We start from the raw sequence: 11,173 nt of genomic DNA, 5'->3' as shown, positions 1-11,173 counted from the left end.
GTCTCTCTCTCCCTCCCATATCCCTTTAGCATGTTGACCCCCCCCCCTTTTTATAACCACTTTTGATAACTTCATTCAAAAAGATATAAGAAAAGGTTTGAACATTTCATTTATAGCCTTTCGTTCTTTTAACAAATTTAAGAATTTTAAAATTCTCTCTATAACTTTTACTTTACAATCATTACAATCACCGTATCTTTCATCATCCTTAACAATTTATCGCTTGTCACAACTACTACCACATTTATGGCAATGTTAGTAATCCCCTATGTTAAGAAATACATAGTATAAAAAATTTAAACATACTTGAGTAATTGAGTTAGGAGTTTAACTCACTAGGTAGTTAAGCTTATTTATGGGATCTTTTGTGCAACTATTCACTGTCTTTACAAGACTCAATTCAAAATTTCATTTTTATCATTATGTGTTAAGGATGATCTTCTTGCTTTAAAGTTCTAAAATAAATTTAAGAAAAAAAAAGTCCTAAAAACTAAAGCTTAGTCTCATAATCAGATTTGAGTTCAAGAGTATGGTTATGTGCATGGAAGTTAAAGTACCCCTACAATGTCTATCCAAAAATAGTTATAAAGCTTAAATTTAGATTTGAGAGTACGGTTATGTGTAAAGAAGGTTAGAGTACCGTTATAATGTCTATCCAAAGAGAGTCCTATAGAATTTGGTATTTAAAGCTTCTAACTTGAAAATTTTAATCTCTGACTTCAAATAAATCTAGTATCAAACACTAAAGAAACCTAAACCTAAATTCCATGACTAAAAGCTAATACTAAAGCAAATAAATCTTCCAAAATTATCATCTAAAACTATATTTTAAAATATTCTAAATTTAAAGTTAAATAGAAGATAAAATACTAAGAACTTAAGATTTTAAAAGCTCAGAAAAACTAAAATTTAAGGCTTATAAATGACTAATGAAATTAACTCTTGAAGCCTAAATTTTAGACTAAACTCAAATTAAATATAATAAAAACCTAATATCTAATTTCTAAGTCTAAAAATGAAATAAATTCAACTGTTTACCTGAAATAGTTGTTAGTAAACTAGAAACATAGAGTATGAATAAAATTTTCATATAAATATTTTTAAATTATTTTTTCACTTGAGAAAATTAAAATGATTTTAGATATATGATATAAGAAAAAAATATGATAATTTTATTCGACACAATAAAAAATATATAAATATGAGGCTAATTTACCAAAAAAAGCCCATTTTTTTAAAAAATTACCAAAATGGGCCGGTTTTTTAATTATTTACCGGAATGGGCCATTTTCCCCGAAATCGCGCCACGTCGGTAGCGATGTCGAGTTACGTGACGAGACATCGCGTCACGTCAATGCGACCTGCGGCGTGGAAGGAAATCGCGTCCTTGAAGCGATTTCCTTCCACGTCGGCAGTCATCACTGATGTGGACGCGATGTCCTCCACGTAGCGCGGTACTGGGGACGCGATTTTGACGCTGATTTTACATGTTTTCTGGCTTTTAGGGTTTAGGGTGCAGGCTTTTTAGGGGTTAGGGGTCCCGAAAAAATTTTTTTCGAGTTGACGTATCTGGTCAAATAGTGGGAAATCGCTTCTACCATGATGCTATTTGAGAAGAAATTGTGAAATCGTGGCCTCGTGGACGTGATTTCGCTACAGTGATCATGTAAGAAATAATTTTTTTTGACGTTTTCTGAGCAAATAGTATAAAATCGCTGATACCAGGATGCTATATGAGAAGAAATTGTGAAATCGCGCCGTCATGGACGCGATTTTGCTACAGTAGCAAGTTTGGGCTGAGGCTATAAATTAGGCAGAAAATGTTCTTAGAATGCATAACTCACAGCAGAAACATTTTAGAGAGGCTAAGAAACTTAGAGTTTCAAAATGAGTGAACGTATTAGTGCTGTTATTTACTACGATGGTGAGGTTTGCCACACCGAGAATGGTGTTATTTTTTTGTCGGAGAATACGGTGCGACTGTCATTTGGCCAAAATATAGATTTGACAGAACTCCGTAAAAGAATTAGGCGTAAAATCTTCGGAACGACGCCAATGAAAGTTCTGTCAATGACGTATCGATTTTGTTCTTCTGTTGATCCGGTGACATATGACTCGTTCGACATAAAATGTGCTCGATTAGGTTAGGGTTTTTAATTAAGTTAAGTTAGGGTTTTTAATTAAATTAATTTAGGTTAGGGTTTTTAATTAAATTAAATTAGGTTAGGGTTTTTAATTAAGTTAAGTTAGGGTTTTAATTAAATTAAATTAGGTTAGGGTTTTTAATTAAGTTAAGTTAGGGTTTTAATTAAATTAAATTAGGTTAGGGTTTTAATTAAATTAAGTTAGGTTAGGGTTTTAATTAAATTAGGTTATGGTTAGGGTTTTTAATTAAATTAAGTTAGGTTAGTGTTTTTAATTAAATTAGGTTAGGGTTAGGGTTTTAATTAAAATAAGTTAGGGTTAGGGTTTTAACTAAATTAGGTTAGGGATTTTAATTAAATTAGGTTAGGGATTTTAATTAAATTAAATTAGGTTAGGGTTTTAATTAAATTAAATTAGGTTAGGGTTTTTAATTAAGTTAAGTTAGGGTTTTTAGTTAAATTAAATTAGGTTAGGGTTTTTAATTAAATTAAATTAGGTTAGGGTTTTTAATTAAGTTAAGTTAGGGTTTTTAATTAAATTAAATTAGGTTAGGGTTTTTAATTAAGTTAAATTAGGTTAGGGTTTTTAATTAAGTTAAGTTAGGGTTGTTCTTCCTCGGGTGGTGATTGTTGTTCTTCCGGTTCGGCATCTGCTTGTCGGACTTGGGACGATGATCCACCTTCAAAGAATAGTGTATGTAGAGGTGTTTGCATCATGAACGGCGACGGAGTTTGAAAGCCATGCGTTGCTGGTGATTGGTAAAAAGGAGAGCTCCCCGACGGCCCCCCTTGCGACCCCTCCTGCGCCGATGGCCTAGTTATCGGTGGTCCGCTCGGCATTACAGGAAATGGAGCTGATCCGGGCATTTGGCTCCAACCTGCCATAGGATTCGGAAAAGGATACATGTACGGGTTAGGGTACATATAAGGGCTAGGAAACATACCTAGCATCATAAAGAAAGGCGATTGCGTGGGTATCATCTGTTGAATTGCTGCGTCAGGTGACTGCGTCGGTGCTCTTGTTGGGGACAGTGATTGCATGGCCACTGATGATGAGCCGGGTGAATGTCTGGGCCTCGTTGATGGGCTGCCCTTGTAGTCTTGTCCCATTGGATTTAGAGGCCCGCGTCTTTCCCTTCCGACGCGTATTTGCCGCTGCCTCTCCTCTGGCGTAAGTAAATATGGCTTCCCATGGATCCTAAACCATGGCATGTATTCTGGAACGCACGCTAACTCGGGAACGATGATTTGTTCTCGAGTAGGTAGATATTCATGCCGATTTTCCCACATTTCCGTGTACTCTAACCAGTATCTAGTCCAATCCGTACCTAATAGCCGAAGGTCAATTTTGTGGTGCTCATCAAACACCTCAGGGTTCGCAGGGATCGGTTGTCTACATCCAAACTGTCGTAGGACTCTGTCTGTTTGGTGGGGCTCCACAGTTGCATAGTTGATCAACACCACTTTCACGTGCCAAGCGTCCGGATTTTGTAAAAACTCTTTCGGGATTACTGCCCGGATTGCCGGATCCTCGTATGGTGCCCATTGAAACTACATGAACATGATAGAAATATTACTTATATACATAATACTAAATAGTAAATACTAAATATCAATCCACTAGCGAATGTATGGAAATATCTATTTGCAATAATACTTACTTCTGCTTCCGACCGTTGGTCCAATAGAAGCCGTATATCTTCAAGTTCAGACGGTAATCCACGATAACTCGCTAGATGGTTCCACCTAATTAAATAAATTTTTAGCATACTTTTATTCTTACAAAATCTACATAACAATTTCAAAATGTAATATAAAATTTACCTCGTTACGAGTGGGAATGTATATGGGTGGTTCACTCGAGGACGTAGAAATGGAAAGCGAAACTGTGCCCATGATTGCAGTAATGACAGGCATCCTCCGATTTTTGTTCTCCTCGGTTTGGTCGCACCGCACATCTCCCGATATAATGTTGCCAAGACGGCAGATCCCCAACTAAATTCACCGGCTGCTCTAAAATCAACGAGTTTTAGCAGCCACCTTAGATGTACACGGCTCCGTGACATGTCGGCCATGAGATAGCCTCCAATTATTTGAAGAATGTATGATCGAGCATATCGGATTCTTTCAATTTCGGTTGAATTTTCATTCAGATCGGGGAAGGTGGCACGTAACCAGCCCATCTCCACCTTACCTCCATCCATTTTATCCGGAACGGCGCCCAAAAGCTCGTTTTTCTTTTAACTTTCTTTTAACTTTCTTTCTTTGTTTTTTCTTTTTTTTTTCCATTCTCTTCTGCTTCTCCCTCTGTTTTTCTACCTTCTTTATTTCTTTTAACATACCAGGAAGTCGAATTGGTAGTGAAGAAAGAAGCATGGTATGGGTTTATGGGTTTGGTTATAGGGTTTTGGTTATAGGCAAATGATGACAGTTGACTTCCTACTTCTTTTTTCATTGCCAATTCGACTTCCTAATATGTTAAAAGAAATGGGAAATGTATGAAAACAGAGGAAGAAACAAAAGAGAATGGAAAAAAATAGGAAAGTTTAAAGAACATAAAAGAAAAAAATTAAATTACTTAAAACAAAAAAAATGGGGATCAATTGTATAATTTAACCTAAAATTTTGTTTGAAATGATGATTTAACGTGCCACGTCAGCTTACCGTTACACCATTAACGACGATTAATGGCTCAGTGACTAAAATGTTACAACATGATAACGTAAATGACTAAAACGTAACATTTCAAACATAAGTGACTAAAACGTAACCTAAGGTAAACAAAAGTGACCATGGGTGTAGTTTACCCTTGTTTTTAAGATATAAGTGAAAAGTTGTTTTTTTCCAAAATAAAATAGATTGCAGTTTTGAATCATGAATGAAGAAGAAGAAAAAAAAGACAACAATTAATATTTTGACTATTTATATAACTGGAAATATATATACATATATATGAAATATATAAAATACAAAACTTGGTTAAATGGCAAGATTCAACATTGAGAATTCTTTTTGGTAAGACAGCATTGAGAAATTTAACATCTTGTAATAATTGACTTTATTCAAACATAAACAAAAGAAAACATAGTTCAAAATTTTGGGTTTTGTTCTTGGTTCTTTCTTTTGCTAAGTTTTTTTTCCTCTTTGCTAAAATCTAAAGATTATAAAACAACTAAAATATTTTAAGAATAATATTTGATGTATCGTTAGTACATAAGTTCGTGTACTTTTAATATATAATAACATGACATATCGTTATTAAATTAAACAAAAAATATATAGAAGACTTTTACATAAATAGTAATAATTGTATTTAGACATGATTAAACATTAATAGTAACTATTATAAATAAATATTAATAAATCTAAGATTTAGGATATCGAGTTTAAGGGTCTTGAGTTAAAAGTTTAAAGATATTAGCATTTATTTATAATTAATTACTATTTAATGTTTATATTAGAGTTGTTTTTAGACATATGTGCATGGGAATATGACTCTCTAACAAATTTCTAAATACATAGAAAAGTTTAAAGGAATAACTACATCAACATGTGACCAACAACATAATGTTAGAATAAAGGCATCAAAAAGATTAAAATGGGTAACTTTACCTCAATGAATCTTTGATATTGACATCCAGTTTTTTCTTGATCTTTGGACACAACATTCCTTTCTATTTTTCAATTTCTTCTTTTTTCTTGACAATCAGCAATATAATCTTAGTCCTTACTGTTTCTATCATGGTCAGAATAGGTTTCACTCCTGCTTCAAGTATAATCTACCAATAAACAACATAAAGGATTAGTGAACTGCTAATGATTAGTAAGAAACATAAAACATAGGGGTTTACCTTGTTAAATGATTTAGAAAGATTATTCACTAACATGTCAGAATGGCTCCTAATTGAGAAGTGAGACTTTGACCAGTTAGTAGGCTTCTTGTCCTTCAACTAATCATAAGCATGCTGATTGGTTTTCTTCAGTTCATCCATGGCATCCTTAAAATCCTTTGTAGTGCTTGCCTTATTTTCTTTCAACTAATCATAAGCAAATCTTTCAATTCCTTTATTTGAAAACCAGCCTTCTTGAAATTGGCATGTAGGTGCCTAACACAGTGTCTTATTTTTGCATTAGGAAACAACATACATATTGCTTCTAAAAGTCCTTGTAATTAGAACAAATATAGTTTAAATCTTTGACAAACCCTAAACCCTAAATAGAAACAACATAAAAAAATAAATAAATGGAGTTTTACCTTGTGTTTGTCAGACATAAAAGATATATGGTATGAGCTCACAATTCCAAGTCTATTGTAAGCAACTCCAAGAACCAAAGCCATGATGCTTGGTTTTCACTTTCAACAGCAGCATATGCAATAGGATAGATGTCATTATTTGCATCTATCCCAAAAGCTGCAAGTAAGTAGCTACCATAGTAGCCTTTAAAGAAACATCCATCTAAATCTACTATCCTTCTACAACCAGCCCTATAGCCATCTTTGCATGCCTACAGGTAGACATACATCATTTGAAACAACCTGTTATCCGGATAACAAATTGTTGTTGTTCCCTAATTTTGGATCCTAACCTCTAACAAATACTCATAAATATTCTCATATTGAGTCTTATGAGCTCATTCAATTAATTTCAATGCCCTAAATTTAGCCCTCCTACATTTGGTTAGTGAGATTATGCAACATAAATCTCTTTTAACATCTTGTTGTCATGACTTCAGAGAATAATCAGGATCAACAATAAATTTTTCTTTATAATGTTTGTAATACCCAATTTTAGCTCAGGCCCAAAATTATAGATAAATAAATACCAAATTAAAATGAAATATAAAAACTAAATAGAATAAAAACAAAATGTCCAGTTTTTATTACAAACAGCAGGCCTAAATCTAAAACCCAAACCCAAAATACATCAACTCAACCCCAAACCCGATTACAATAAGCAGAAGCCCAAGCAGTCCAATTAAACCCGAAACCCAATTACAGTGGCCCAATTCGAAGTTGCCCATTCTTCTGAAGCCTCCAGAAACCTTTCCGTGCAGCAACCAGGTTCCCATGCGTCGCGCCGAAGCCACCAATCGTTTCCTCCGCGCATGCTGCGCCACCACCACATGTGCGCCTCCATCTCCAGCTGGCTCCTGCAATGCAACAAACGAACCAGCAACGAAAAAAGAAAAAGAAAAAGAAAAAAATAGAAAATAAACAGCGAGCAAAAAGGGAATAACCGCAAAGAAAACAAACGCAATAGCAGAAAAATAATAGCAAAAACAAACTAGAATTTTATTATTTTGATTGTATTTTTATTTTATTTTATTTTATCTCTGGCTATAAAAAGGGGAGAAAAGCACTGTAAACGATTACACGCAAGGATATTTGAATACAAAAACAAAAAAAGATTCAAGGAGATCAAAAGGAAATCTGGTATTCAAAAGGTGATTTTAAACTTTTACTCGCTTTTCTTTGTTTTTTTCTTTACTGATTTTGTTCATTAATGGTACTAAAATAAAAGAGAAAGAGAGGTGAGAAAACGAAGAGTTTACTTGGCGATCGATTCCTTGCTTACTCCATTGCAATCGGAGATCGAGTGAAGGATCTTAGAACGGCCAGTTTGAGAGCATGGTTTTGAGGCAGAGGCGTTTGATTTTGTTGATTCTGCTAACTTAGGGTTTCAAAATAGGTTTTGTATAGCGAAAGAAACGACGCCGTCTAGGGCCTGCTTCAATGGCTCCAAAACGACGCCGTTTAAGGGCCAATGACCCGATTACCCGACCCGATTCAATCTCCGATCCGCGCTTTTTGTTTCTACGGTCAATTTTCACAAATGATCCCTCCACTTTTACAATGCATTTCAAATTAGTCCATTTTAGTTTTTTTAAATCTAGCCTAACATTTTGTTTTATTTGATTTTGGCCCCCACTGTTGTGATGCGTTTTGAGGGATAGGGAATATTTCCCATTTAGTCCCTTATGAAATACGCACGTTTCATTTTGCCGCTCAATTTTATTTTATTTTCATTTTTTTATAATTTTATTCTAAATCCGATTTAATCCTTATTTTAGTTTTTAAAAAAAAATAAAAAAACTCGGTTAAATATATATATATTTTCTTTTCTTCTTATTCTTATTCTGTTTTTTTAATATATTTAGTTTTAAGTCTAGTATAATTTCTAATTAAACTTACTTTTATAAATTTATTGTTGATATTGCTTAAATCTATTGTGTTATTATTTTAAATGTTTCTTTTATGTATTATTTTAATTCTTCATGTGTTATTATTTATAATTTATCATTAATTATTCTAAATTTACTATTAATCTTATATAAAATTTTTCATATAATATCATTTTAAGTTTTCAAGTTTTATTACTTAAATTTAATAATTTTTTATTAACCTAATATAATTTGTATCCTTTCTGTAGTTCTATAATATTTTTTAAAATTCTCTTTTATATTTTTATACTTTTAAAACCTATATGATAATACTTTTATATTATACCATTATATATACATAGTTTTTATTAAGTTATCTTTATTTTATGATTATATTATTGAATTCGCATCATTATAACTATTAATCTTTATTTTTTTATAAAATTATGTTTATATGTTTTTAAACTAATTTATACATATAATTTTTCTTTTCTTTAAACCTTATTTTACATACTTTATATTTTTTTTCATTTTTTGTGTTAATATTATTGTGTATACATATTATCGTTTATGTTATTATTATGCTTTTCATTTAACATTCATTTAGGTTAACATGTATATTGTTTTATATATTTCATATAAAAATCTTATTCTTATACTTCTATTTTTTTACAGCGTTTATTTTTATTTCATCCTTGGATTCATTTTTAAAAATTCTTATATACATATTTTTTTAATTTTATTGTAACATATGATTGACCGATTGTATTTTTTTATTAGTTATTTTAAAACTTGTACAATTTCGTATGTGTTAATTCACTTAGTGCCTTGACTTTTTTAATTCATTAACTCTTAAATGTTAGCATTGTTATTATGCACATTGTATTACTTGTTCACATTTATATATTGATTATTTGTTATTTATTGGCGTGTGTTATTTACAAATTATCCTTTACGGTGTACATTACCATTCAATTACACTACATTTATTTTAAAAATTGTCTTTCATTGAAGCACAAAAATCATTCTATTTCGTAAATTTTAAAAAATGCTCGGTGTTCACGATTCTCGAGAGTATTGTGCCCTAGCTTATTAGGCTTCAATTCTTTTCGACGAATTTAAATAGCCAAGTATTTCTTTTGTGATAAAACCGAACAAATGTTAAATAAAGTTTTTCGGGATTTCAAAATGTTGGATCCTAACTCACTGGATATGACATTTTGCTACCTCGAATTAAGGATTTTTTAAATAAAGGTAATATTCGGTGTTTAGGAATTTTGAGAAATTGAACCCTAACTTACTGGATTCTGATTTCTTGTTTGACCCAAATAACCAAATATCCTTTTCAAAATGCATGAATTTTAAAATTTAAAAAGATAAACTTAGTTTTAAAGATTAAACAGTTGCACCCTAACTCACTGAGTGTGACAGTTATTTCTTTGAAATGAGTATGTCTTGCCATCCAATTCGTTTATTCAAGTTAAAAGGATCGTATTTTAAAATCTTTTCAAGTTTTCGAAACTAAGACATTAAAACAATCGATTCGGTACCAATTTTGGGCGTTACGAGGGTGCTAACCCTTCCTCGTGCATAACCGACTCCCGAACCTATTTTCTCAAATTTTGCAGACCAAAATCGTTTTCAATGTGAGCCGATCACACCTCAATAAAAGGTCGGTGGCGACTCCATTTTCATTCTCAAAGTCGATCCCTGTTTTTTCAAAATAAAAAAATGGTTTTGACAATGTTCATCTATCTAAGTCGAGGTTACATTCTTATTTTTATAGACTTTAGAACAAGTATGGTGAGGGTTTGAACTCTTAATTTGCCAAGTCTAGTCAGTAGGGTCATTAGGATTTAATCTAGAGGCCCATATGAACCAAGAACATTTTCCACTGCAGACTGTCTTTAACCTTTTTAGATCATTTTTGGGAAACATAATAAAATAACTATTCAACCTACCATACTGCTTGGCAGCTTCTTTTAAACTATCTTTAAATTTAAATAACATTTCAACCTTAAGTCTAGAATTACTCATGTCATTCTCTAGGTTGAACTCGAGCCAATATTGGTCATCTGAGTCATATTCAAGTGCACTATCTAACCTCCCAGAATCATCACTATCACACAGTTCACCTACTTCTATATCATCCATTTTTAAACCATCTAAATTAACTCTTATCCTATTAGACACATCACTTTCAGATGCATCACTACAAGACAAATCACTATTAAACACATCACTACCAGACATTTCTTCTTCATTCTCATTAAAATTGTCATCAATTAAATTTTCCAAACAAATTACTCATCAATAAGGGCAGACAACATAGGCAAACATTTTAACCATTTTTTTCAGACAATAACTAATACAAAAATAATTTAATACAAACACAACCATTTCTGTCATGCACATGGCAGACAATAACCAAATACTTTAACCCTACACCTAGGCAATGACAGACAATAACCAAAACAATATAGAAGGTAAATAACAAATCTGATATTGCCACATACAATATAGCAGCTAGGATACAAACAATGGCAGATACAAACAATAAACATCAGTTTGATAATGTCATTCATACAATGGCAGATACAAACAACAAACATCAGTTTGATATAAACAATAAACATCATGCATATGGCATACCATACATATTATCTGTCATTCACTTTAATAATCAAACCTTAATCTTTCAGGCACATTAATAACAAATAAAATCGAAATTGAAATAACCCTAAATCAAAATCAAAATCAAAATCAAAATCAAAATCAAAATCAAAATCAAAATCAAAATCGAAATAACCCAAAAGAACCCTAAATCGAAATAACCTTAAATTCAAAAAATAAAAAACTAAATGCTT

General features: G+C 32.0%; 1 long non-coding RNA gene across 1 annotated transcript; it reads right to left on the bottom strand.

The window, feature by feature from the left end:
- Window positions 1–6,972: 6,972 nt before the first annotated feature.
- On the bottom strand, window positions 6,973–7,967 carry LOC105761241 (uncharacterized). The gene is made up of 2 exons (XR_001123664.2): window positions 7,698–7,967; window positions 6,973–7,295 (listed from the first exon to the last, which is right to left on the bottom strand). It is a non-coding gene; the product is annotated as an uncharacterized LOC105761241 (long non-coding RNA).
- Window positions 7,968–11,173: the final 3,206 nt, after the last annotated feature.

Source organism: Gossypium raimondii, chromosome 11 (genome assembly GCF_025698545.1).
Source record: "Gossypium raimondii isolate GPD5lz chromosome 11, ASM2569854v1, whole genome shotgun sequence".
In the NCBI taxonomy this organism is placed as follows: domain Eukaryota; kingdom Viridiplantae; phylum Streptophyta; class Magnoliopsida; order Malvales; family Malvaceae; genus Gossypium; species Gossypium raimondii.
Note: the sequence above shows the minus strand (reverse complement) of the source record. Positions and strands in the feature narration are given on the sequence as shown.